This window comes from Genypterus blacodes, unplaced genomic scaffold (genome assembly GCF_046128005.1).
Source record: "Genypterus blacodes isolate CSIRO-AG114 ecotype Tasmania unplaced genomic scaffold, CSIRO-AGI_Gbla_v1 ptg000007l_1, whole genome shotgun sequence".
Taxonomy (NCBI): domain Eukaryota; kingdom Metazoa; phylum Chordata; class Actinopteri; order Ophidiiformes; family Ophidiidae; genus Genypterus; species Genypterus blacodes.
Genome location: NW_027466821.1, coordinates 2,765,249 through 2,793,062, shown reverse-complemented (window position 1 = coordinate 2,793,062; position 27,814 = coordinate 2,765,249). Strand labels below are relative to the sequence as shown.

General features: G+C 45.6%; 1 long non-coding RNA gene across 3 annotated transcripts; it reads left to right on the top strand.

Moving 5' to 3' along the window:
• LOC143003433 (uncharacterized) lies at positions 1–27,247 on the top strand. Of its 3 annotated transcripts, XR_012963868.1 has the most exons (6): positions 1–266; positions 4,189–4,245; positions 13,506–13,607; positions 20,637–20,748; positions 23,756–23,805; positions 25,605–27,247. It is a non-coding gene; the product is annotated as an uncharacterized LOC143003433 (long non-coding RNA). The 3 variants fall into 3 exon arrangements; XR_012963867.1 differs by lacking the exon at positions 13,506–13,607; XR_012963869.1 differs by lacking the exon at positions 13,506–13,607 and having other exon boundaries at positions 23,750–23,805.
• The last annotated feature ends 567 nt before the right edge of the window (positions 27,248–27,814 follow it).

The following is a 27,814-nucleotide window of genomic DNA, read 5'->3' as shown; positions in this document are numbered from 1 at the left end:
GGAAGGAAGGCGCAACTCTCACACAGACAAGCCCGCTCGCCGCTATCGCCACCTCGGCTTCCGCGTATAAAACCCCAAAACGACGACTTCTCCCCTCACACACCCATGAAAAAACAAAAGATTGTCGCCCCTTTTCTTGTTTTTGTTATTTTGCATCCAGACGCATTATAGACGACCGATAGAGGAAGCGCCGTCTAGGACATGTAAAGCCCGCGGACACCGGGAGATGAGACGGTCGGTCCTCCAACTTGAACTTGAGCTCTGTCGTGAGTAGTATTAAATAAATTACCCTGTTATCTGTGTGCTTATTAAGAGGTTAATATGTGCGTCAAATACGTAAAAATGACAACCAGGTACAGATTTCTTTTTTTTTTTGAACGCATCGATATATTGCCCGTGCGAACCTAAACCTTCCACGGGTCTTTCGGGGGAAACTTCACCCCGAAAAACAAAACCCCAACCTCGGTACCATCTGAAAAGAAAAATGTATTAAATGTGAGCTGGTCTCCTCAAACGTGTTCTCGTCTTTGTGTGGAGACAGACGGCGGCTCCGCGGTAGATTCCCCCCATCGCAGTGGAAGAAAAGAGGTCGCCTTTTCATGCCCTAGTTTTCCCTTCACAGAGGCATAATCTTTCCTTTTGTTGTCCCCGATGTGAGCCGAGATAGAGGCGCACAGCAGCGGGAACACGTCGCGGTTAACGCCGCCGCTTCCCCGAATGAGGGGGATTCTCGTGTATATAACGCGAAACAAAAAAGTGCGTTTAATTAGACAGGCAGCGTCTCCCGGTCGGTGCATGGAAGACATGACAACATATGGTGGATCCGTGCGGTTTCCCCCTGATGTGTCACTGTGGTTTTCCTCTGAGGAGAAGTTTTTCATGAGATTAATTCTACTCTGAAATCTGAGAGGACCCAATACAGCGGTGGCTGAATGTATTTTTAATGGTTAAAAGGTCTGGGGCTTTGTAGTGATATGTATATATATGTATATATTTATTCTATGTGCATATCTATCTATATATGTGGAAAATAAGATAAATGTATATTCTTGTGAGGGTTTGAAGTGATCATATTTACTAGGCACCATTAAACGCATTGCCATTCCTGCTATAGGGGGAATAATATAGATTTTGAACTTGAAAGGACGCAGGAAATCAGTTGTTTTCCAGAGTAACACAGAGTTTATTGTGAAGCCTAAAGCTCCTCTTCTTGTTGCTGAAAATTATTGATTTCACTAACTGTGGATCAGCATTTTTCTCAGTCCCTGTGAGGCAGAAATGTGCAGTACAAACAAGATAAATGTAGTATACTTTGAGATTGTGGCGAGATCAGTACTGTACAATAACACTAGCCCTTTGAAAGTATCAGTGCGTCTGCAACAGCCCAGTTTCGCAGCACATTGCGACACATCCCGCAGTGTCATGTGCTCCGGCGGCATGTGTTTTTAGCTCGTTTCGGTGGACGCCAAAGATAACGTTGTGGCCAAAGATAACTTGCGGCGTGCCTGGTTTCACCCAAAGCACCGCAGCGCACACGGGCACCTTCTGCTTGGCACAAGTCAAAAGTTTAAAAGAGGTACACACACACACACACACACACAGCGAAGACACACACACACACACAGAGGTGTATCTTCTGGGGTTGTCGGTCCTTTTTGGATCATCCGATTGCACCCTGCACATCTGGCTGCGTATTTAGCTGAGTGCTTTTGTCCGCGTTCCTCTGAAGCTCCAGAGTCAGAATTGAAGCAAGGAAATATCTATGCTGGCTGACACAAACTTGGTCTCTCACTCTTCTTTCTCTCTCTCTCACTCTCCGTCTCTCTCACCACACTGGGAAGAGGAACAATGCTGTCACGAGCCAAAAAATATGAACTGGGTCAACATGACCCATTGGCCCGCAGCTCTTACCCATAAACACATTCTCTTAAATGATGTATTAATGCCCGCCATATTGCACGTTAATAAAGCACAGCCGTGGCCGTAAACAGGAAAACACCATTGTGCCTTTGAGAAAATGGCGCAGAAGCACAGGTGGCCCTCAGACAATGGGACTAGGGGGTCATCTCTTCCAATCTGAGTCGGTGGGACGGGAGAAACCAGAACCATGAGGTATGCAGGAGATCAGAGAGGTCCCAAATCACCAAAATCTTCTCTTGTTTGCTTTATACAGAGTGTCTAGCTTTTCATGATTCTCCCTCCCACTCTTCCTCATGGTCTCTCTCTCTCCCTCGCTCTCTATCGCTCCCTGTTTCGCTCATATCTCACGCAATTGATTGAAACCCTAAACGGCGAGATCAGACCGGGCGCAATCCACCCCATCTATGAATAGTTGATTGGATGCGATGGCGATGTGGTGTGTTGTTTCTTTAAGGGCATTTCAGGTCAGGGGATGGGGGGGGGCAGGCAGGCGGGCGAGCGAGCGGGTGGGGGTTTCGGCGTGCACAGCAGATACTGCGACGTGTCGCGTTCTGCTCTCCTGTCCTGCACAGAGCTGCTGTGTTGTGGAGGCTCCTGCAGCCCTTTTTGTGCGATTGTCTGCGCCTGTGTGCGTGTGTGTGTGTCTGAGCCACCTCTTCATGTTCTAATCTGCACAGATGGATGGTGTATTAACAGTAGGAGCAGTAGGCGTCTGTCACTGATTATTTCAGGGTTTTTTTCTGTATTATTACACGGCAAGCCATTGGCTGTGTACAGCGTATGCCCAGTGTGTATGTATGTGTGTGTGTATGTGCATGTAAAGGCAAGCGTGTTTGCTTGTTGTTGTTTATTTTTTTTGCGTGTGTATGCTTTTGCTGTCCCCACCTCACTCTTAAATCTCTGCACATCTCAGTGCAGGGCATTTAAGTGCTTGACCTAATTTCTCTGGCAGCAAAGAATCCACTCGTGAAGGCCTTCCTCTGTGTGTGTGTGGTGTGTGTGTGTGTGGGCGTGCACGCACGCTGGGTCTGTGCACGCGCCCGTACGTGCACGCGCCCTGTGTTGCTCTGGGTGTTTCCTCCTTGCCTTTCTAACAGGAAGCTGATGTGGAGTTCAACTGAGGACAAGGAAAAGGCCTTTTCTTTCCACTGTGAATCATTTGAGAGAGAGAGGGGGAAAAAAATAAAAAGACGGAGAGGGAAAAAAAGAGAGAGAGCGAGAGAGAGACAGACTAGGCCACTGCATTGATTCATTCCTGTACAATCTAACCTCCCTCGCTCTCTCTCTCTTTCTCTGCATTTTTTCTCGCTCTTCACTCTTCATTTCTATTTCTACTGAGGAAGGATAGAGAGTGGGATAGTGATCTGAAGGCAATCGGCCGGTTTGTAGGGAGTTTACGAGTCCGATGAGAAGATTGAAAGAGAGAGAGAGAGGGAGGGAGAGAGAGAGAGAGTGAGCGAGCGACTAAAAGCAAATGAGTTAGGCCTGTAGGGAGCAGTGCAGGTTCTTCCAGTTCAGCTGTATCATACCCACCGCAGAGGCTGGCCCATGTTATGTACATACAAAGAAATGAAAAAACACAACAGCAAGTCGGGCCAATTTGCGCATCCGCATGCAGTAAAGAACAGGGGAGGGGATGCAATGTCATAAAGCAGCGATATGAAGTTTTTCCTTGCATGTTTAGAGAAAATCATATTTCCATAACTGCTCAGGAAAACATTGACCTCCAGGTCTGCATATCAGCAAATATTTACAGTGCCCAGGTGCCCTTGAGCAGACACGGATCCTGTACCAAGGGTGTAGCTGTTGTCGACCTTGTGCTCTGCCCTGCCTGGAGGGGAGAAAGTGAATCAATAAAATGTCTTTTTTACGATTGTATGCAGGCATTTGCAAAATAATAGAAGCGTTCTCACAATGTTGAGTAGCGTTACATAGACCTCAGTGCTTTTACAAATCCTTGTTTTCATTTTTTATTGCATAGATGTAATCTCATTGCTCTCACGTGCTTTCATCTCATTATTGCACCGAATGAACGGAGGACTTGCACCGGAGAATTCCTGCATTAAGAGAATTGAAAACATAATGTAGAGTGTAAAGAAATGGCGTCCTCTGTTCAGAGCAGTTTGGCAAAACAATTGCTTCTCACCTATAATAATCAGTGACAGATCTTGATAATTTGTCATGTTTCAGGTCAAAACATGGGCACGATCATGTCCCACAGTCTTGTTTTGTGACTTGAGTCTTTTCTGTTTGTTCCGGTGGGTGCAGGGAAACGGGAGACGAGCCGAAGGTGGAACCAGCCACGCCTCAGACACTGCAATGCAGGTGAGCTCACGCTGACACTCGAGTGGATTGAAGCCGAAACACACGCATGCACGCGCCCATGCACACACACACCTCCACCCAAACCTGTGCGCAGAAAAGTGGGGTGTTTTCCTAATGAGAAAATGCAGTATTATTTTGTCAGTGAAGCAGTTTCAGCTTAAGGCTTTTATTAATGTGATAGGATAGATTCATGAATAAATGCATGACTAAATGTTTATGAACACTTGAACAGATTTTTTGCTTAACCTAGCCTCTTGAAAAAACAACTCCTAATCTCAGTGGGACTAACCTGGTCACATTAATATTAGAACAGCAAAATAAATCCTGACATTAGTCTTTGGAGCAGTCTCCAAGTCAAAATGGTTCTTTTCCTCTTTCTCGCTACTCGTGAAGCTGTGATCCACAACAAAGCAGGCCACAGGATTAATACTTTAAATTACAGGTCTGCCTGATACTGTTGTTATGGCCGAGTATATTTTTAATGATGATCAGATTTAAGGAGAGCCTGAATCTCTTCTGCAGCACCCTCAGCACCTTCAGTCTTCAGTTTAGGAATTCCATAAGTGTCTCTGAGACGATTCTCATGTGAATTTGACATTCTTGAAGTGGGGCGAAAGCATAATTTACAATTTTTATTTTCTTCCAAGCAATGGATTTTGACTACATCAGGGCCTTTCGCTCCTCATAAATCAGAAAATTATGTTGTAATGATGAAGCTGATCCATTTTGAAAGTGTGGTTTTGACTTTTTTACCCCGTAAGGACAGCTTTCGTTGTCCTCAGTCTTCAAAATACCAGAATAACAGCTGAGGGAGGAAAGACGTATGGCTAGATTAAAGTATCAAAGTATCAAGATTGATGACCATAGCTCACAAGCTATTACGTATCTGACTGGATGACATGAAGACTGTCTAACTGGCAAAGCAATACCTGGCCTGGGTTACATTCTAGTCGCAAATAGCCCTGAGTGTTTGTTTCAACTTGCACGGACTACCAGAGGGCTGGAGCTTATTGGATCAGGATGATTCCAATAGTGTAACATCAATATCAGGCTCAGAAAAGTGTACTGAGTTCAGCTAAACTGCTTGAACTTGATGTTCTCCATAAATTTGAAGAAGGGAGAGAAAACACAGCAAGGCGGCGTCACATCTATATGGTATTCTGTATCTGCTCCACTGTATTTTATGCGTAGTTTGAGTGAAATATGGAAACTTAAGACGCCGCATTTTTATTACTGCACCATTACATCAAATGGAAAAGATTCTAGATGTCTTGTGCACCAGTATATACCCATTTCCCTGTAATTCGGCATGACATCTATGGTATTTTTTGTGGAACATTAGAATCTTGACTAGAATTGAATTTAATCTTTAGCAGCTTTGAACAATGCTTGACTGCACAATATGCCTTTAAAATGATGGACCCACTGTGATGGAAGAGTTTTCTGAAAGTAATTCTAAAAGCGAATGCTCCGGCGTGGGAAGTGAAGGTCGTCTCGATTGTGAAGAAGACCTGCACTTCCGTAGCCCTGCATTTAATGTACTGATGGTGAATAGTGGCTCCCTTTAGTGTTGATTCAACCCTATGTTTACTTTTAAGCAGTGCTTTAATCTTGCACTCAAGACTTTAAAAAAATAGCCAGGATAGGATTTAAGTTCAAGTTCAAGTTCAAGAGTTTATTGTCATTTGCACAGAAAAACACAGGTTGATACTGTATATTGAAATTCTTTGTGACGAGACATCAGCAGCAGTATAGAGAATGTGCAAAAATTAAAATTAAGTGCAGAATTGAATTCGGTGCAAAAACAGAATTGAATTTAGTGAATTTATTGGTTTTAATGAGATATCTTTCTTTTTTTTTTAGAAATGTTCAGTCTTGGTAGATGTATGTGCTGTAATGAATAACTTTCTGACCCTCTGCTATTAAAGAGAAGAGAAGTTATTACCAGTTTACTAGTTGTTGAAAGATACTCAAGGACAGACAGTTAGAAATGTATTTTAGCAAAGAAACACATTTTCACATCTTCTGCTTGTCACTAGATGGTTCTGTGTGTCCCCTAAATAGGCTTAAACAGTTAGAGGTATTTGTGAATCCTGCTGGACACAGGTCTGGTCTGGTCCGTCGTCTCTCTCAGGTGCACTTCCAACTGAGTTTGAGCTCATGTGGGACCTCTGCAGGTGTCAGCATGTCAAACAGATCCTCATCAGGATCTGGGATCAGCTTTCTGTCTTTTAAGCCAACTGAAACACCTCAGGTTAATACTCAATACTCAGTTTAAATTACAGGTACAAACAAGTTGCCAGAATTTAGTATTTTGAGTTCTAAATTAATGAATCCAACATAAAGCACCAGAAATGTTTGACAAGGATCCCTTTTTTAAGATTAACTCAAGCAGATAACTATTTTTGTCCAGTAAGGGCTATTCTTGCTTTACTACCTACAATGGCTGAGATTAATGCATCTTATAACAGTTTGTTACTGTATGGCAATAGCATACAATGAATTTGCTAAATATTATAGTAACTTGATTTAATTTGATTTGATTTGCTCATGAACTTGATTGATTCGCTATAAATTACATTACATTACATTACGGTCATTTAGCAGACGCTTTTATCCTAAGCGACTTACAATAAGTGCGTTCAACAAAGGTAGATAAAAGAACTTCAGGTCACAAGAAATCGTAAGAAATCGTGACTACCTACACACATATGTTTGTTTGAGTGATAGCTTCGAGTGGTAAGTAAACTTTATACCACATCCAGACATTCTGAATGAAACCCTTCATTTGACCAAACCAGTTCAGTGGAGGTTCAGTAAGCAGCGTCCCTCAGATCAGGTGTTGTCCAGATGTGCTTGTGAGATCCATCCTTAGGCTCCTACTAATCTTCTACAATATTTGGAGCGAAGGGGAGGAAGAAGAAAGCCCTCCATGACTTGAGTGACTGTAATGTGCCGTGCACACAAAAAAGCCTTTCAATGCCTTGACTAAATATAAATGTACCGTCAGGAACGACTTAATTTGATACACATATTTCACACATACACATATTTGCTGCACAAACCTGTACTACAGCATTATGGGTAGAGTCCAAATCATTACAGATGACTAGAAAGTTAATCAGTCTCACTTTATTACAATTATGGTTAGTCTTATTGCGGCCCGAACCTTTGTAAAACTATATTAGTGCTTATATTCATTCACTGTACTTATCTGCACATGATTGCATCATATCAGGTTTTACCCCTGCATTCCACTGCAACTTTCAACTGCCTCACCGTCTCCTCACCGCTTGTATCTTCACTTTCTATTCGATACCCAATGGGGCAGAATTGAAAATTAGGATATGATATGAGCCACGGGGAGACACTGAGTTACTTGCGAAAGTGAAGGTGGACTAAGCGGTGTCTGATTATCGGGCACGGCCGGCATTGTGCTTGCAGGGATGGTTCAGGTCCACTGGCGTCCAATTACAAAGTATTACATGGAAGGTAATTATGGGGTAAAGTTCAGGGCACTGTAGGGCACTGTAGCAGCGTCTGCTACTTGCGGCGGAGGTGTAAGGTAACTCTGTCTGTGTTTGGCAGTGTGTGCTCATTGGAGGGTCATGAAGGAGAAGTAATGAGAATAGATGGTCGCTCTCCACCAGACAACCAGAATGAACTGACTCTCTCTCTCGCTCGCTCGCCCGCTCGCTCGGCCACCGCTGCATTGTGGCCCGGGGCCTCATTTGAATGGGCCTTTAGTATTTTGTGTGAACAAGTCAGCGCCATTTGCATTTGTTCCAGTCACAAAGGTTTAACAGGTCAATAGGGACTCCCTGGCAGAAAACTAACACGCCAGGATACCTTTCCCCCCCCTGCCTACCCTCACGTCTCCTCCATCGCTGTGGTTGTCAGGCAGCCAGCGTGTCCTGGAAGTATGCAACTCGAGCATGCGGCGTGTATACATTACATGTGTGTTCCCCCGTGTACAAGTGTGCGTATGTGTTTTTGGACACGATAGGCGGCGGGGTACAGGGTCAGAAAATGGGAGCTGATATTCTCCAGCCTACGCGAACAAAAGGTTTAATTAACATATGACTTGTAGCAGCAGCTAGTTTGAATGGTTGGTTTTGTGTGGGTGTGTTTATGTGCATGTTTGTTTGAGAGGGAGAGAGGGGAGGGTGTCGCTTTTTTTGTTTTGTTTTTTGTACACACACACACACACACACACAGACACACACACACACACACACACACACACACACACTCACACACACACATGTACATCTGTGTCTGCTGTCCAGGAGAGTTTCATTTCCGCAGCCCGGAATAGTTTTAATCCAAATTGTAATGCAGCACCGAGCTCCAGTCAGTACGTTAACACACACAGTGACACTTTGATCCCGGTCCGATAAAGGCAATAAGCTTTTCCAAACGTCATGTAAACGCTGTGGTGTACGAGTGTCAGCATTTGCTCATCTGGCGTACTTCCTCTCATAAATCAATTAAGCATACGCCACATTTTTGCCTTCATCCTGGCACAAACAAAAATCATAGCGTAGCTTTTGTGACAACATTACTAGTCTAAGGTGATGACTGCTGTGGTATTTGTAAAGAAAAACAGTAAAACTTCACTAACGCAGTGATATAATAGCTTATATTATATAATAGTTTGGCTTTCATCAGGGAACGACAGCTAGTAGCATTGTTAGCAATGGCAATAAAAACTAATGGATGAGATTAGCTTTGGGCTGGCAGTACCCAACCACCGATTTGAGTGCAGAACGTGTTACTAGTACCTTTTGTATAATTAAAGAAATATATTTACAACACTTTGACAAATGATTTTGATGAAAAAAACTGAACAAAAAAAGGTAACCACAAGTGTCAATTCTTAAATGATCGATTTTTAGCATGAACGTCGTTAGCATGTGTCATTGCTTTGCTCTGAAATGATACACCGCAATTTATTTATTTTTATAACCAAGTGAAAATTCACCTTGCTAATTTGGACTGCAGCACTTTTGGAAAAGTAAATATGTGCCAGTATAAGTGTTTGAGCAGAATATTGAGAGATAACTCACTGTTACCCTCTGAAATAAGATTTATTTGGACATTTTAAGGTTGGCAGGATTGACTTATAATGGTTTCAAAGTGTCTCCAGTTTAATGCGTTGCCTTTGGTGTAATTTATTGTATTGTAGGCACAGACACAGCCGAACGTCCAGACAGTATGTAATACACATTTTTAACGTTGAATCAACTGTCCATGGCTTGCTCTTGAAGTAATAGAGGAATGCTGGACTGCCACAGCATTTCCATTTAGTTTGTGTGAGTCTGAAGAGCATTCAGGGTGGTGTAGCAGTTAAATGCTATATTTATTCTGTCAGGTACAAGTACGCAATTCTAAGCAATTGTTGCTCATCGGATATGTTTTGTGAACATGTAAACGGTAGGAGAAAGCACATGAAATCTGATATTCTCATATTTGACATTTGTATGTGGAAATACATCTGATATCTACTGGGAATCTGCTAATGCGACCATTAAATGTGACATTCTTTACCTGTGTAAGAATGACACCAAAACTACAAGTGCCTGGATCTCTTGGCTGTCCAGCTATTTGTTTGGGTGTCAGAAACTTCACCATTGGTTGTGCGTGAGGGTTGTTTCAGGTGTAAACGGTGTAAACACAGGTATTTGATGCGAGCCTCTTCAAAAAGAAGATGTAAATCTGTGAGCCAAAAATCACATATAGGTGGAAAAAATGAAGTGTAAATGTATCAAAAGAGATTGTCCTGTAACTAGAAATGTCAAGCATTCCAGTACAACAACAAAATGTCCTGATGAATTGTCCTCAGGCAGGACAGCAAAGACCTATCTGCTTATTCTGGGTGAAAGCACTTGCAAAACACCTCAAATGTGAATGTAAAATAGTAGTGCTTCCACTTTGTCAGCAGATTTCCCTGCTTTGTGTTGTATGATATTCATTTTCAAATGTGACACGGTGCCTCCTGCTTGTCAGGAATGCAACAATGCCACGTCTCAGAATCTCCCTGAGCCACTTTTATCACCTTTGTAACAAGTAATAACCTTCAACAACAAGCAGTGTGACGCACAATGTGGTATTTACCAGACTGACACGCCCCAAATACATTATTTGTTTATGGAGTTGAGGATGAAACTTGATGCTGTCCAAAGTCTGGTCCCTGCACACTTTAAATATAAAGACAATATATGAAAGTGGACTACATTTTATTTGAGCTGTATGCTTTTTATGTCTTTTCTCAGGACATGCCTGCACCATAAATATATACAAAAAAGGATTAATAAGGGCCGACAATTATTTTGTTGCCGTCCATATTTCTTCGGGAGAGAAGCTGAAAAAAGCTGATCAAAGCCCTTCTTGCTTTTGTGACTCTGCACTCTTCTCTTAAAGCTTGGTCCAAGCTTTAGCTTTTAGAAAAGTGTAAATCCTTCCCTATACCTAGTAAACCAGAAATAGTTTAATCACGATGTGTGTACAGAAACATGTACACTATAAGGAATTGGCCCTGGTGACTTGGCTCATGTAGCATAAATACAGCAGAATATACACCAGCACCGTGTATATAGTAGGATACAAAACTATGTACACATTATGCACAACACATATACATGATTAAAACATACACAGTTTGTATTTACATCACGGCATTAGAAAGGAAGAAGGGTAGTCCAGTTTATTGTGACATGAGACAGTAAAGAGGAGGAAAACTCAGATATTTTGTGGCCAACTACAGCAAGAGCCATGCAATCGCTCCTGTCCTGCTGATTTGAGATCGCCTAGTCATTCTGCTGAGCTGCGTGACCCTCGATTTGGACCTGCGCTCCATTATCTATCAAACTCGCTGCAACTGGGTCTCACTCAAAGAAAGGCAAAGTAAGAGCCCAGCGTCAGGTGCTGTAAGCTGCTAGGCCAGTAGCCAGGCCCGGAGAGCCAGACCTGGCAGCTCCAAGGCTGCGACGTGTGAAACGCTGCACACAAAGGAGCTCGCTCCATCTGTATGCACCCTACATAGGCAGGCTTTTGTTGCAGCCGACAGGCACATGACTGCTAGCATCTTAACCCCTCAGAGCCAGCGTCTCTTTTCCCTGCTCACTGAGCTGCACACAGACACAGCAGTCTGTTAATGCTGTAGATCAGATGAAAAATCAGAGCAGAACTGTGGGCTAAAGGTTCAACAAATAAGATCGAAGGGTTTATTTATTACTGATTAATGTTCATGTATTTTTTGGGACATTTCCCTCATTAGAAATATGCCCAAATTCAAGTTTATAAGCTATATAGCTTCTCCCCTTGGCTATATTGCAATTTGCTATGAATATTTAGTGTTCAGGCGTGTACCTCAAACCGACAATTTAGTTTATGGTAGCAAAATAAGGCTATATGTTGTTTAAAGAATTGTTTACATTTTTTAACAGGGATTTGAGGTTAATATTGGAGTCAGCCATGAATACGAGCAGATCAGAGAGGAGAAAATGTGGAAAGAGGCCACAGACTATACATGCGATCAAATGTGTGGAAAAATATTTGAATTGAATTTGTATTTAAAAAAACAAAAATAATACACCACAGGTGAAAGATGGTTTTTAAATTTCTATTCAGAGCAATGTTGCTACTTTGACTGCGCATTTTGCATAGAGTTGCATGAAATGAGGAATTTATTCCGACTGGTAGGGAAAAATGCTAATTAAAGTTCAGAATCACTGCCATTGAGTTTTGAAACGTGCAGCCATTAGAAGATGCTCCTATCTATTCATTTTTCTATTCTAACTCGGATGTCCTTGAGTAGGTCATTATCGTACACACATCTGCGCGCACACACACACACACACACACACACACACACACACAATTGGTGCACACGTGGCGTCTGTCTAGAAGTTCTTTTCTCATTAGACCACAGTGAGCCACCAATTAAAAAAGAGAAAAAAGAAACAAATTATCGTCCAATTTCACAAACTTTTCTTTTCATTACTTGTGAATTTCCCTTTCACATTAAAACTCCTTGGACACTGGATTTACGCACACGTTGGCCCGTGCCGGATGTTATGTGTGTGTAACGTGTGTGTATGGGGGAGCATGTCTGTGCAGCCTCGTGGTCGATAGCAAATCAAACAAACGCTTTTATTTGGAGTGTGTGTTCCCAAAACCCTCAGTCGGCTGAATCGGATCGGAGCAGCTGTGACGAACATGCCGCTGCATTGTCGGATAAGTGAGTGATGTTTGGAAAAGGAGAGGACACGGGGAGAACACGAGTAAGGATGTGGAGGCTGCACTGTGTTAAAAGGCATCTAAGAGGTCCCCCCTCCCTCCCCCACCCACCTTCCGTCTGTGAAACGTGCGTGTACCATCCGGGCAGGGGCCTGAGCACCAAGGGCTCCTATCTGGGCCGAGCTAGGTCACGCAGGCCCATCCAGGCTGCAGTGTGTCTGTGACGTGGCACTGCTGTAGAACCAACAGCTGGGTCCAAACTCTTTAAGAGGCGGTACCAGTGTCCCAGACGTTATGCTGCTGTTTGATAAGTAGAAATTTGTCTCATTTTGTCAGACGGGGGTCCAGAAACATGTCCAGTAAGTAGCATTTAAGAGGGATATGTGCATGTGTGTGCACGTGTGTGTGTGTGTGTGTGTGTGTTTCGTAAAGTACAAAATGTGGGCTTGAAAAAAATTATTACACCTACTTCTCTTGTCCGCAGGTTGTATTTCACTTGCAGTTGTCCACAAGAATGAGCCGAATGTGTGAGCTGAGATATTTCAGGCTCGACTCAGCACATTTGCATTCTGGTGTCGTCTGCCATCGCTTGATATGCAAACGCTGTATGAAACGCTCCTGTATGAAACGCTATCGCATGTGAGGTTAAAGGTAACCGGGATATCCAAAATCACAGCCTTGGTTTTTGCTGTAAATTCAATTTCATCGCGCTCATCACACTTATTATACATTTCCGGGAAAAGCCAGGGACCGGCGTGGCATTTCTCTGCTCCCTGGACGACAAATCCATGTAATTACCTTTTTTTTAATGACGAGAAATGTATTCTTTTGGGGAAATTAGAAACCAAACTTTTCCTAATAAGCATGGCAGTTGCGAAATGACCTAGAGAGGGGTACTCTCATGGTTAACAGAAAGTAGGACGATGGTTTTCCCAAAGCACAGCCCTTATTTAATGAGAGAGGAGCCGAGACGCTGTCTGAAGTGCCACTCGTTCAGTGTATCTTGTCTTGTTTTTAAGGCTGCTCGTGTCCGAGCTCGTCCGGGCTCATTTAAGCGTCTCCTCTCCTCCAACCTTTGCTCTGCTGCCGACCCAGCTCTCCCCCTGGCTCCGCTTTCAGAGGTGAGTGGCTCAATGATTGTCAGAGGAGTGAATTGGAAGTGCTCAGTCCATGTCCACGGTGTGCGTGAGTGTGAATTGCCCCTCGAAAAGCGTTTAAAAAGAAAAAGAAAATCTGTTACATTTATTTGTAACCATGACTTGAAAATGGTTGAATGCAATCGGAAACACACAGAAGGAACAAAATGCTTCCATAATTAAAATACTTAAAGCCTAAAAGTGAAATAATGAAAAGCTACAAGACTGGTTTGTGTCATTGACAGCTGCGTTTGAATGATCGTAATTACAGGTGAAATAATGCAAATTCGAATTGGAACTTTGAGCAATAAGCTGCTGTTTGTTTCTTGGAAGATTTATTATCAGAACACTTTGACATTTTCCAGCTTAGATACTCTTAAACAGCTTTTTTACCTCCACTTTTTAAATTTGCAGAGGCTGAGACAGAACTTTCTCTAAAAATTGTTTTTACAAATTCATTTATGTCTTTTTTGTGTGTTAAAAATCTATTGTCCTTTATCCTTTTCAATACTCCATTATGAAAACTTAAACTTTCCTAGGCGATTCTGCTCATTGGCAGTCTTTCTTTACTGAATTTAATGTTTCAACAAATTAAATAAATAATATCATATGTAGTTTGATCTTATTCAGCAACATTAAAGGTGTGTAAATAATTTTCTCAACTTTTTTCTGTTAAACAAATGACACTTCATGTCCTCTCAGCACACTTTGTTAATTAAGCCCTAAATTCATTCTGTGTAAAATCTTGATTCACAGGGAAGATTTAGTTTTTTCATTCCTAACTGAATTTAACTGCATTTCTATATGAATTTCTTTAATTACTCTGTAGTTTTTAATTTTAAAATGTGAGATTGTGCCAGGTAAATGCACTGCATTTGCTTGTATTCACACACATTAATGATAATGAGAAAGAAACGATTTGTTCTCTTAGGTCAGAGTTTTTTGGTCATTAAATACACACGGAAATTCATAGACACACTTTTTTGGAAAAATAGAAAGACTTAATTAGTTCATAACTTCTTTCATCATTTGAAATGCACATTAAAGGCAGAAACTAAACACACATCTGCTGTGTGTGTTCATATTTTGCTCTTCATCGTGGGTGAACCCCTGGATGTGTTTGCAACTCAAATTCATCACATTCACTTTCTCAAATACAAACTCTGTTTAGCCTTTTCTCCAGTGTGTATAACATTTCTTGTTTAGTAATTTGGCTGATTAGAGGCAGTGTGAGTGAGTGCATCACTCGGTCCGCCATGTTGTCTCCTCCTGTCCTCCATTTTGTGGTTCTGTCTCTCATTGTTCATGACCTTTTCTTTCTTCTTTTTTTAATCATCAAACATTTAGAGAACTTGACTTGTTACATTTATTTCCGTTACTTTCTCGTGATTTTCAAATATTTTGCTGGCCATCTACAGGATTTTCCCAGCCAATGACTGGAAATGTTGCCTTATTCTTTAAAGCCCAGTGCCAAAAACTTGAACTCAGCCGTCCTGTCTGTGTGGGACACACACACCTCACAGCAAGGTTCCACTCTCAGCTTCCTAAGTTTTCACCTCTTAAAACAGTTTATCCCTGTAATCACCACCGGTGCGTTGACGGCTTGACGCGACATGAGTGTTTACAGCTCCACCGTGTGAGCGACCATGACCCGTAGCCCCGTAATGGCCACGGCAGGTCACAGGGGTTAATAGAGACTGATGTATGAGGCCCCAGACTGACATCCCAAAGGAGATGGCCCCTTAATCCTTATTAGGCCTCAGTGTTAGTGATCCTTACCTTTCAAAGCAAACAGCACGCTCCCTTTGACGAGGGGCCCCGGCCTGCCCCCGGCGTTACACTTCTGACCCCGAGGTCACGGCCTTTGTTCGGAACCCTTCAAAGTCTGACCTCCGGGGTCACAGCTGTAATAGAGAAGTTGTCAAGGCACGTGCTGCGGAGGGGCCCCTCAGTAGACCACCGCGTAGAGGGAGCCGGCCCCGCCGCACTGGTCACCGTTGAGAGGAGCGATTGTCTGTGTGTGTGTGTGTTAACCGCAGTGTGAACGTATAGACGCATGCAGCTTGCAGGATGGAAACGCAACACGGGGATCAGATGTGTGAGTTATTAGCATTTAGTGCAATGTCTTAAACATGCTAATAAGAGCAGACGCTTGGAATTTTAAGAGCAACAACTCTTTATAATCATCATCTCTCATCACCGGCATTCCTACAAACTCGTCTGCCACATTATTGCTAATAGATGAAATATAAATAAATAGAAGCAATAGATGTTTTTCCAGGTTTTAATTATTTAATTTATTCTCGTAAAGATGAATTTTCATTACAGAGGAAGTGTGTGTCTTTCACCTTGTATCTATTATAATCTATAATATAACAATATAATATAATAATAAGTGGAATCGTGTGTGGTTGAATGAAACCTCACACTGCTGTCGCTCTGCTCTCAGACACCTTTTGCCATTGAAAATGAATATGAAGATGCAGCTCTGCAGGTGTTGCTGGCGACAGGCTCTTGGGCAGTCCAGCACCGAGCAGCGTGTGTGTGTGTGTGTGTCATAAATATAATCGTTGTGTGTTCAGTGGATCTGCAGCATGATTAATACGAGTTTAAAGGTGCCCGAGTCTGATAAGAGCGCTGGATTAACCACTGTGTTGTTTCAGTTCATTAGTGAACTATAAATGTTTGGGAGACCCTTGCTGCCTTCGTGCCAGTGGGCAACAGGAATTGCACACTTAACAGGTCTGAGTCCTTTCTGCCATTGTGTCGTTCAGCTTTTCTTTATTTTAGCAGACCTGTGCAGACTAACATGCGTATCACATATCAATGACGCATTTCAGTCACACACACACACACACTCGCGTCACACTGACAGCAAATGTCTGACAGAGAAGGGCTGAGCCGAGATTGCAGCCGGAGATGATACAATAAATAACGCAGCGGCTGACTCGTGAAGGTGTCATAAAGCGGCCTGTTAATATTGGAGTTTCATCAATGGCAGCATTGCGCAGGCCGCTCCTGCAGGGGCGAGGCTGCGCACAGGGCTAAAGTGTCAGGAGTTGGCAGCGCAGCCAAAACCAGAGTCGTATCCTCGGGTGAACTCTCGGCGACGTACAGTGCGCCGGGCCCTGCCAAGTTTTTTGAATTCCTGCCACATGTTCGATGGTAAACAACTGACTCGCAGTAGCAGTGCCTGGGATAGACGAGGAGAGGAGGGCCGTGCGTCTCTCCGTCCGCCTCGGCCGCCGATGAAACATGCACTTGTTTACACCATTGTTTCATTTATGTTTTTTGCGCAGTTGCAGAGCGTTTTTTTTTTGCTCAGAGCCAACGCAATTGGTTCAAAGACGTGGTGAGATGTGACGTCACCGGGTTCACCCTCATGGCTGCTCTGTCGCCTTTTGTCATGGAGGCACCAGGGCTGAATTTATATCTCTGTATAGCGCAACGGAGCTGATATTTCCTTGTGTTCCCAGGCTGGAATGATCATATTTCTGTGACACGTTCAATCATTTCTCAATATCGTGAGTTTTGGCGTTAAAGTGGGCGTGTGCGAGAGGCGGATGGCACAGCAGCAGCAGCCACTCCACCACCACGCCGAACACAGAGCACCTGAGTTTAATTTGAGATTGTGGCAAAGCCGAGGAGAGTTTGGCAAGACGAGTGCACTCTTGCTCTCTTTTCTCTCACTCTCCCCATCTGTCTCTCTCTCTCTCTCTCTCCCCGGGTCGGTCCGAAAGGAAGGGCGGCGGCGCAACGCCTCTCCCCCAGCGCCCGGGCAGATTACAGCCGCCCGAGCCGCCATGTTGGTTTGCCGCGCGCTCGTTCCCGCACTCTTCGTTTACTTCTCCGCAGTAACACAAGTGCGCACGTGCACAAAAACAGTCGTACTTTCTGCGCGCGCCAACGTCGAGCGAGCAGGAAGGACAGATCGAAATCGCGATCGGCAAGCGGTGCTCGCTGACGTGAGATCTGTCTGCTATTTTGGACAGTTTTCTCTTTTTCCCCTCTCTTTTGTGCGGCTGCTACTTTGGGGAGAGAGGAGGGGAAAAACTCTGGGTTTCTTTGGGAAGGAGAAGCCTGGAGGGGAGGGGAGTGGGAGAGGAAGTTTTTCCTTTTTTTCTCCTGTGCCGTGGGGAATCTGTTGCAAACGGCGAAGGAGGTATTACAGCATCGGCCACCTCGAGAAGTTTCAGAGAGGGAAGTCGGATGGGCAGAGGACGAGTGTGGATAACCTTCAGCTGTTTGATGCAGGGGTTGGTAGGTGTTGGTGCGGGAGAGAGAGAGAGAGAGAGAGAGAGGGAGGGAAGGGGTGGTAGGAGCCACATAATTATGTAAGAAAATGTGACCCGCCTTCCCTCTCCAGCAAAGGGAAGTGGAGAAAGATCCCCCTCAAAGCGGCTTAAATGAACACTCGCTGTTTAGTGCACGGCCGAGCTACTGAATGGACAAGAAAGAGGCTGGAGACAGAAAAGACTGGACACTCGGGGAGCCGGAGGGGGGGGGGGTGCGGGAGAGAGAGGAGCTGAGGGGAGCGGTGGGGTGGAGAATGAGGGTACACACAGGCAGGAGTCACCGGGCCCATTTTTATTTTTTTTATTGGCCAGGTTACTACGTCCCCCTCCTGCAGACTGCGTCGTTCGCAGGCGAGGAGGAAAAAGGGGGCGGACCCCCGTTAATGGCGAGCGGTGGGCGCACTGCGGTAAAAGATCGCGGCAACTTCACGTTGACCGGCGGTCGCCCCAAAAAACGGACGGTGTAGCTTTTTCGAGTTCTAGTTCAAGTGCGGTACAACAAACCAGTAATGATGAAGAACAAGACACCCCCCCCACACACACACACACACACGTGCACATACACCCACACCCGGTTCTAAAAAGTTCTACTCTCGCCCTCGGATCCTTTCTAATCCCCCCCCCAACGTGCTCGCAAGGGTCTCCTCCTTAGGAGGTGCACCCTGAGCCCCTGTGCCCCCCCCTCGACTCAGCCGGCCGCCTCACGCACGCTCACGCCGCTCTGGGGCCACCGGTGATGAAAACGCGCTGCGCACACGCAACACAGACCCACCCCCCCCCCGTTTCGTCGTCAGCTGAGCTCTTTCTCCTCCACTCAGAGCTCTTTTCCCTCCCTCTCTCTCTCTCCCCCCCTTGCTTCTTTTTCTGTCCATCTCTCTCGCTCTCGCTCCCTCTTCCTCTCTCCCTGGGTCCTGGCCACATGCGAGAGGGTAGACTAGGACGCCGCAGCTCTCTGACACACACACACGCTCGCTCGCACACACACGCACACGCCGAAATGAGAGAAAAAAATAGAGAGGGGAAAAACGCTGCTGCTATTTCTACAGCCGGGCCCTCCCCTCCAGCCGCTCTGTGCCAAAAGAGGGAGGGATTTTTTACTACTCCCAGGATTTTAACCCTCTGCCTGCTCCCCCTGCAAGATCCGCTCCTCTGTATCATGCAACAAGTGGCGTTCGCTCTCTCACTCCTGCTTCAACCCTGCTGCCGCCACACCATTTGGGGAGACGCACCCCCACCCCCCACACCCCAAGTTTTCTTCATCTTCTTCTTCCTCTCACCCCCCTCCGCGCGCCGCATTTCGGGTCAGTTTTCGTCGCTTCCGACTTTGTCACCTACAGCGTCAAACGAATCGGTTTTGGGTTTTTTTTGTGGGGGCGTGGGGGCGGGCGGGAGGCGGTTGTGCGGACCTTGGACAGATCGCTCCGACCGCGGTCTCCCTTTTTTTTTCTCGGCAGAGGAGTGTGTGGCTGCCTTGAACTGAGGACGGAGACAGCGGGTTTGTTCTCGACTGCTGCCTTGATTCTGTGCCGCCTGTGCACGCCAAGATTTCCACATCTTTTGAGATCTGCCAATGATTTCTCATTTATTTCCTCCCTCGCTCTTATCTCGTTTGCCCTCTACCTTCCTCACCCCTCTCCCTCTTGCCTTCTCTGCCCCACCCTCTCTCCTTCTCTCTCTCTCTCTCTCTCTCTCCCTCCGTCTCTTGTGGGCAGTCTCCAGTGAAAGGGGAGCAGGAGGGCGGAGCAGCGGCGGGGCTTTTTCTGGGACAGGTGCCAATTCCAAACAAAAGACACAAAAAGAGTGAGATGGTTCCCAACGAGAGAGTGAGAGACAGAGAGTGAGAGACAGAGAGAGAGACAGAGAGAGTGGGGTGGCATGTTTCAAGAAGTGATTTGTCGCGATTCCATGTGAGCGCGCATGTGCTCAGCTTTACTATCGCTGCAGTTTTTATTACACGAGCGAGGAGCAGAGGTCTTGAATTCTCTCTCTGCCCTCTCTCTCAATCTCTCTCTCTCTCTCTCTCTCTCTCTCTCTCTCTCTCATTCCCGTGAAGGCATTTGAGTTTGGAGCAGGCGGGGGGGTGGTGGGTGGGGAGGGAGAAGAGAAGGTGGGGCGGGTGGATTTAGGAAAGGGGCACAAGGAGGTGGAGCCTTGCCTCCCTCTCCTCCCTGTTGAGCCTTCTGCATTATTCATGGGCCCGGGCCGGTGCTGCGCTCTGACTGGCTGCCCGGCTTAGCATTCACCCAACATTCAGCGGCTCTGTTTGCTAACATTCCTCATTCAAAGCCTTGTTAACTGCCAGACGGGAGGAACACGCGACTCCACGGGAAACCCACATGGCCTCCCCCCATTGTGGCGGGCCCCCTGACAGTCTCAGACGAGGAGGCGGCTGACAGGGGGGGAGAGCGGGAGTAGAGGAGAGGAGAGCCAGGCGCGTATAGATCAGGAGCTCTTACCTGAGGTTTAGGTCAGGCAGAGGGAGAGACGGAGCGAGTGTGAGCGAGCGAGAGAGAGAGACGGGTTTAGGCTGAGGTGGCCAGATTGCCGGGGCGAAAAGCAGACAGATGGGCAGACAGACATGCAGACGAGTCGCTCAGACAGAGAGGGAGGCTGGCACTCTCTGGTGGGACTCTGAATGGGTCTCCGGTCGGCGTGCCCGCCTACTCCTTTGCAGAGCTGTGTGACTGAATCCCAGCTGCGTCTCTGCTCCTGTCCACAGAGACACAGAGCCGGGGACGTTAACTGCGTGAATCCCGCCAGAGCCGTCGGACAGGATTTCTCAGCGCTTTGCCCGGGCAGATGAGCGCTGCATGTGCCAGTGGCCTTTGTGGGTAAGTCAGACTGTGTGTGTCTGTGTGTGTGTGTGGGTGAAGTGTCTGTGTGCGGATGTTTGTTGAGAAAAAGGGCAAAGAGGAAACAAACGCCAGAGCAGATTGGCTGACTCGGTCCTCACGTGCCCGTATTTGAACACAGCGTCTTCAGCTCTCCGGAGAAACTAAATGTGGACAGACTGGGTGGGGGGGTCGGGAGGGGGGGGGGGGGACTCGGCTCGGGCTTTGGACTTCAGACAAAGCCCGAGCCCTAATCTCCCTTTTTCTTCACTCGTACCTGCCATTTGCACTCCAGGTCGGCCTTGTGTGTGTGTGTCAGTGTGAGACAGTTTTGGAGGGAGCAGTGCTGTAATGTTGGGCCGAGGGCCAGACAGGGCCTGCTGCACATTGCCCCACGATAACGTCCACTGCCTGTCTGTCCTCTGCTCGCCGAGCGGGACACCGGCAGCCGCCAACGAAATGGCGAATTTTTGCCATAAAAAGGCATTTTTAAACGGCACGCCTGCGCTTCGTGTTTTGTCGTAGAAGGTTAAACGCCCGGAAATGGGTCAGTGCTGACACGTGGCTACACAGAGCTTTGATAGAGCTCACACAGGCCTGTTTAAGGCAGCCGAGTCCAGCACTAAATGGTTCAGCTCATATACATATGTGACTGTATGTAAACGCGCGTAAACAGGAGTTTTTATGTTGCAGACATTCCTGTCACTTTATCAGGAATCCAGCTTGTTTTGTAATTATACGTCGTTTCGTTTGTATTGTAGCACGAAAATAAGATTGAAAACTCTACGTGGTTTATGTCGGATTCCGCCGCACATATTTTCTTTTTTGATGCGTAGAATTTTTAAACCCAGAGCGGTGCACCCATGCCGATCCCGTCCATCGCCGTCCACATTTCCCCGATCGGCTCGTCGTCTGCGTATGGTCACGTCGGCCGTGCACCTCGTCCCTGCACACACACATACGTGCGTGCGCATACGCCGACCGGCAGGTACGGAGTGGAGGCAGCGTGAGTCACCAGACAGCGCCACTCGTCCCTCCTCCGCCCCACGTGCGACGGGCCCATTCACCCGCCGCTCTGACGCCAGCATCCGCCATTTCTGTCAGGCCCAAAGAGAAAACCTGTGACAGCCCCCCCTCCCCCCACCCCACCCTAAGACTCCAGAGTTAGTCGATACGTCAGAGCCAGACGTCACTCCTGGACACAGAATCATCCTGTCTTGTTCTGTTCTTCTATGTTTGCCAGAAATTGAATTCCCAGGCCGCGTACACGACGTCCGTGACTGTAACGAGGAGGATGTGTCACAAATGTTTTATAGCATTTCATCCCCCAAAACATGGACGTACAGTATATCAACGCATATTTACAATCTCAAATCACGTTAAATTCCATTGCGCATAAGAATGAATGCAAAGTCCTGACCGTCCCGCAATTTGTCGTCTCACAGGGCACGAGGGGAAAAAAACGGGGTTTGAGTTATTTGAATTCATAAAATGTGAGATTGTGTCCCACGCTGATGGCGCACAGAAAGGTTCAACAGTAAAAGTTTTATGCGTTGATTTCCGGAACTCTCGAAATTATGAATTTGTTGCCGAGGGATGTTTTTGGTCAAACCGTCACGTATGAAAAACAGAGCCACAAAATGAAGGAAAACAGCAAAAATAAACAAAATGAGAGCCTAGGTCACACACACACACACACACACACACACACACACACACACATGCACACACGCACACACATGCACATGCACACACACACAGACACACACTCAGACACATTTGATGCAATGTACCCCACAATGAACCCTGCCTCCTAAGATGAATGGGGTTCCCACGCCTCTCCCAAGGAGTGCAGGGCACAGCCTCCTCCTCTGGGTATTCAAACACACACACACACACACACACACACACATACATGCTGCCGCACGTACAAATACACACGATCATCCAGTTGCACTCGATCACGCACAGGTGTATGCAAGAACAATACACAGACACTCTGGTATGTTACAAGGACACATTCTTAAAAGAAGACACACACACACACACACACACACAGTGAGATGATATGTGTACTCGGGCGAAGTGTTGTTCTTCGTTCCTCGTCTGGTTTGCAGTTTTTACGAAACTTTAAAATGGCGTCTTCAGGCGAATCATTACAGCGCGAGGAAACACACTTTGGTGAGAATCCAACTTTAAAAGTGACGCACCAATCATGGCTGAACACGCCGGGGATACACTGAGACCAACAGAAACTCAACTATAGACTCTGTGTGTGTCTGTGTGTGTGTGTCTGTGTGTGTGTGTTTGTGTGTGTGTGTGTGTGTGTGCGCGCGTTTGTGTGTGTGTTTGAAATATAATGCTTTGTCGAATTTTTCCCAAATCGGATCAAACACGGATATATTGTAATATTTGTCTCCATAAATATTAAGGTAAACTACATAGTTTGTAATTGTTACATTAGTTGTATCAGTATCTATATTCTTTTATTAATCATTTATGATTGTAATTTATTTATGAAGGACAGGACTTATTTTTGGTTTAGCAACATTATACATGGTTTATAGAATTATTAAAAAATAATGAATTGTATTTGCAGTTTACTGTCGTCTGTTTTCTTTAATAAAACTTTTGCTCAGGAAACTTCGAGACATTTTTCAAATTTTGTAATTAGTTTTGTAATTTAGTAACACAGAAAAATCATAAACAAATGGAAACACACAGTATTCCCTGTGGTAATTTTTTGAAGTGTGTGTGTGTGCTCTGGACAGTAAACTGTATGCTAATTGAGTTATCCAGTCTAAATTTGGGCTCAGTAATGTGAGCTGTGAGAACGTGCAGGACTTCAGCTTTAATAATACACACAAGTAGCTGCCTGGCAGGTTTATGACCCGGAGGCTCTGGTGTACTCACACACACCTTGCGCGTGTGTGTGTGTCTTGTGAATCTGCCTGGACCGAATTTTGTTATTATATAGTGTAAAGTTTTTTCTCTCTTTCAGTTCCAGGTGGATCAGCTGAGGATGACTTCATTTTCCTGGCGAGCTTTGGCGTAAAGGTTTGTTTCAACATATTATAATTATTGTACAATTATGGATTGACTGATGCCTGTGTGTGTGTGTTTGTGTGTGTATGTTTGTGTGAGTGTGTGGGCTTTTAAAATCCAAATCGTTTCTTTTCCTATGACCTCATCACTCGCCGGCCTGCAGGTGCTCAAAGCGGTAAACACACTCTGTCGTCCAGCCGAACACGACGCACGGCGGCGGCAACAGTGAGCGACGCAAGGCCGTCAAAACCCCCTTAAAGCTCCGGGTGTTGTCCACATCAGCCAGAGATAATCTCCTCAAAGGAAATTAGTCCGGGAAAAACGGGAAAGAAAAGCCGTCGGCCTAAAGGTCAAATGAAGAAACAGTACACGAGGGCAACGCCGGCTGGCACCCGGAACCGCACAAAGGCCTCATTGTGACGGGAGACCTCGGCGTGGCTGCCGCTCTCTCCCCCCTGTGCTTGGTCCAGACATGACACCTGTTGGTGGTTTGGGTCAACTGCAGGCACGGAGACAGAGGGACGTCTCTGCAGGACAATGCGGTGCTCAGGTTTGGGCTTTTGTCTCTTCCCAAACACAGCGGGGGGTCGGGAAACTTTTTGGGATCCGCAAACACCTGTGCAATTACCAAAAAACCACCACGCCGCAAAGATCTTCAAAATCTATAAATCTATAAATACATAAATAACAACAGGATAATTGCTTTTGTTTTATTTTTTTGCCGGGTTTTACACTTTGAGCCAAGTCCTCGGGTCACACGGGGCCGTCTGGCTTCAAAGGGCAGCGCGCTTCATCCCGACTCATTCCGGGGATCATTCCCGGCAGTTTTACGGCCCGTGGCGCCGCGCGTTCCATCAGAGGTACACACGGCCACGGGATGCCTGTTATTAGCCTATAATTCCCGGTGTACAAGCTGGATAAACTGGCCGTGTGTTTGAGGGAGAGATACTTTCAAATACGAAATGATTTGCTGCATTTTAATATACATTCTGCACCTCCATTAAAGGTGTAAATCAGCTTCTGTGCCGCAGATCAGATTTGTGTGGCATTTATGGGATAACCAAGGAGTCATAAAAGAGCCACAAACTGGTATGTGCGTGTGTGTGTGTGTGTGTGTGTGGGCGGTGACTCATTTTTACAAGTTTGACCCCACCGTGCCTCCTCTGCGTTGGCGTCTCTTCTGTCACAGTCAGGAAACTCCCCCAAAAACAACCGCAACCTGTCGCTTTGACCTTTCAGGCCCCTCAGACGAACACACACACACACACACGTACGCCCCTCAGCAATGAGACCTCCTGCGACACGCACGTTAGCGGCACAGCGTCTTTAGAGGATTCATGTGGCTCATTTTAGGGTAATGGAGTGTGCGGTGGTGTGTGTTTAATAGGCAGCATGTGTGTGTGTGTGTACTGCATGAGTGTGTCACCTGAGGCGCCAGGTAGCACACACCGTTGCCCTGCTGATTGCCAAACATCATCCTCATTAATAATCCAGACAGACCACACTCTCACTCTCTCCTCCTCCTCTCCGTGTTCCCGTGCACACATGTAAGCGTGAACCTGTTTTGGTGATCAGGTGTTGACCTGCACCGGTCTGCACGCCATGTGCTTTCATGTACGTGTGTGTGTGTGTGTGTGTGTGTGTGTGTGTGTGTGTGTGTGTGTGTGTGTGTGTGTGTGTGTGTGTGTGTGTTATGTGTGTGTTAAATGTGTGTGTGCACGCAGGCTTGCCGAGTGTAAAACAAAAGGTGAGAACCTGACCTTGAGACACCCCGAGGCGGCTCACTCTCTCCTCTCATTTGTCTCCGTCAGGACGAGGAAACCTGAGAGAAGACGAGGTGACCGAGCGTGCGGACGAAGGCGCAGAGGAGGTGAACCGCCACACACAAGTGGCACGCAGGAAATACTTTGAAAGCGATATTTATGGGGGCAAAAAGGTTAAACAAACGACGTGGCTGGCTTACAATCTCACTCCTCTCACTTTGCTCTTCAACCAGTCGCCTCATAGTGGCATGAAATAATTTTGCAGTGAACAAAATGTCGTCTGTTTCTGATGTCATGGGAAGTGCTAACACAGTGGGAAAGTGCGCCATTTCAATATTCTCCTTGAGTAAAAGACAGATTTAATGAGCAGTTAAGGAATTTATATACTGAAGTACCCAAAGCCAGTGTTAAATTATTGTTTGGTAGATTTGAAATTTCCCCAAATTAAAGATGAGGAACTTCTTCACCCAAAAGTGGAGATGCAAGGATTATCACCTGATGTAGTGATTACATACACTACAGTCATTTCAATGATTTCTTTCATTTACATTGTGCGAGCTGAATCGATGCAGTGTGATGATTTTACCTTGTTTTTTCATTTCAAAGTCTCCCGTTGCAAAGTAACTCCAGTCGCCAGATAAATCCAGGTGAGAAAACGTGACAACTGTTCCCTCTAACATGTGCTGCAGATGTAGAAAGACATATTGGCATCAGGCACATGTGCGCCAAAATTGTGCTTCAGTAAATGCACCTTCTTACTTTTCTTCTCTTGCTCTGCAGTCGGCTGATACACAACGTCAAGGCACCTGAGCTCCTGTAGTTTGGGATCAAAAAGTCTGATCTATGGTTTAGTTTTGTGCATTTCTCCCCGGCCCCTAAGTATTTTGTGAGTTTGTGTTCCCACAGGAGCCCGTCAGCCTCGTGTCGTGAGGGGCGACCTCGGGAGACAAACTGTCCTTTGGGGTGAGGTAGTAGGTTGTATAGTTTTAGGGTTATTCCCAAACTGTCGATGACTATACAACTTACTGTCTTTCCTGAAGCGACTGTGATGGCATCACGGTCGTCATCGTCGTCATCACCATCGCCGTCTCTGCTGATGCGGAAGAAAATAGTCTGATTCTTAAATAAAACTGATATTTGTCTTCTTTATTTAGGTCATATTTTGAATGTGGGCTTGGCGGTGAAAGGGGGAGCATAACGTCTGATTATCGGAATGACTTGTATTGAAATATAATGTCTTGATTGTGTAATGAAATCACGACAAACCTCATTGTAGCCTGTAGTTCTCTCCTCATTCATCCACGGCTCAGACCTCTGGACAAGTCCTCAGATGGGACACGCGGGAACCGGACCCTTGGGGCTGACTTATGGTGTTCGCACAGGGTGAGGTAGTAGGTTGTGTGGTTTCAGGGTTGTGATTTTGCCCCATCAGGAGCTAACTATACAACCTACTGCCTTCCCTGGAGGGCAGCAATACATCACAATACAGCACCGCCACATCTGTTCATGTTCAACCGGATTTTCCTACTGGATATTATTCCTAAATGTCCCCAGAAGAGGTGAGTGTTGGACTATCACAACATCAAAACATATCAACATCAAAAGTGTAGCTGTTCCTTTATTAGGAGTAGTAATGTTGTATAATTGTTCTGTTTGATTATTTAATAAAGACTGGTTGGGAAATTAAGAAAGTCTGAGCCTGATCTTTTGAAAGTGTCTTAAGAGTGTGTAGATGGTGTATGTGTGGCTTAAACCTTAGTTGTTCCAATTTGTTAGTAAGTAGTGCTGCTTTAATCTGTAATCCTTCAAAGGAGCTCATTCTATTTCCAAAACCAAGCTTCCAAGACTTGTGTTGTACTGTGTAGTCGGAGAAGAATCAAATCGAATGAATGCAGCTGTAACCAAGCTCATTATCTGATTTCATCCCTTTATCCCGAAAAAGCTGCAGAACAAAATGCTGTTCCTACTTTTAAAACCTTTTCTCACAGACAAACCTGACAGGATGCTGAGGTATCACCAAAAACGTTCCACTTCCCAGGGACCAGACACCCTCCACAGAGTGTTGTTTTCTAGCTTTCTTGGAAGTAAAACACACTAAAAGAAGCTGATCCTGTGAAATTAAGATTTTGAAACACTACTTTGCATTCTTACACAGTAGATGGCGCCAAATAATGTGTAACTATGAAAGTTATTAAGGTTATTGAAAGAGCATACTCAGCAGAGGCAATGTTTCAGAGGGTCCTTGCCACCATCTGCTG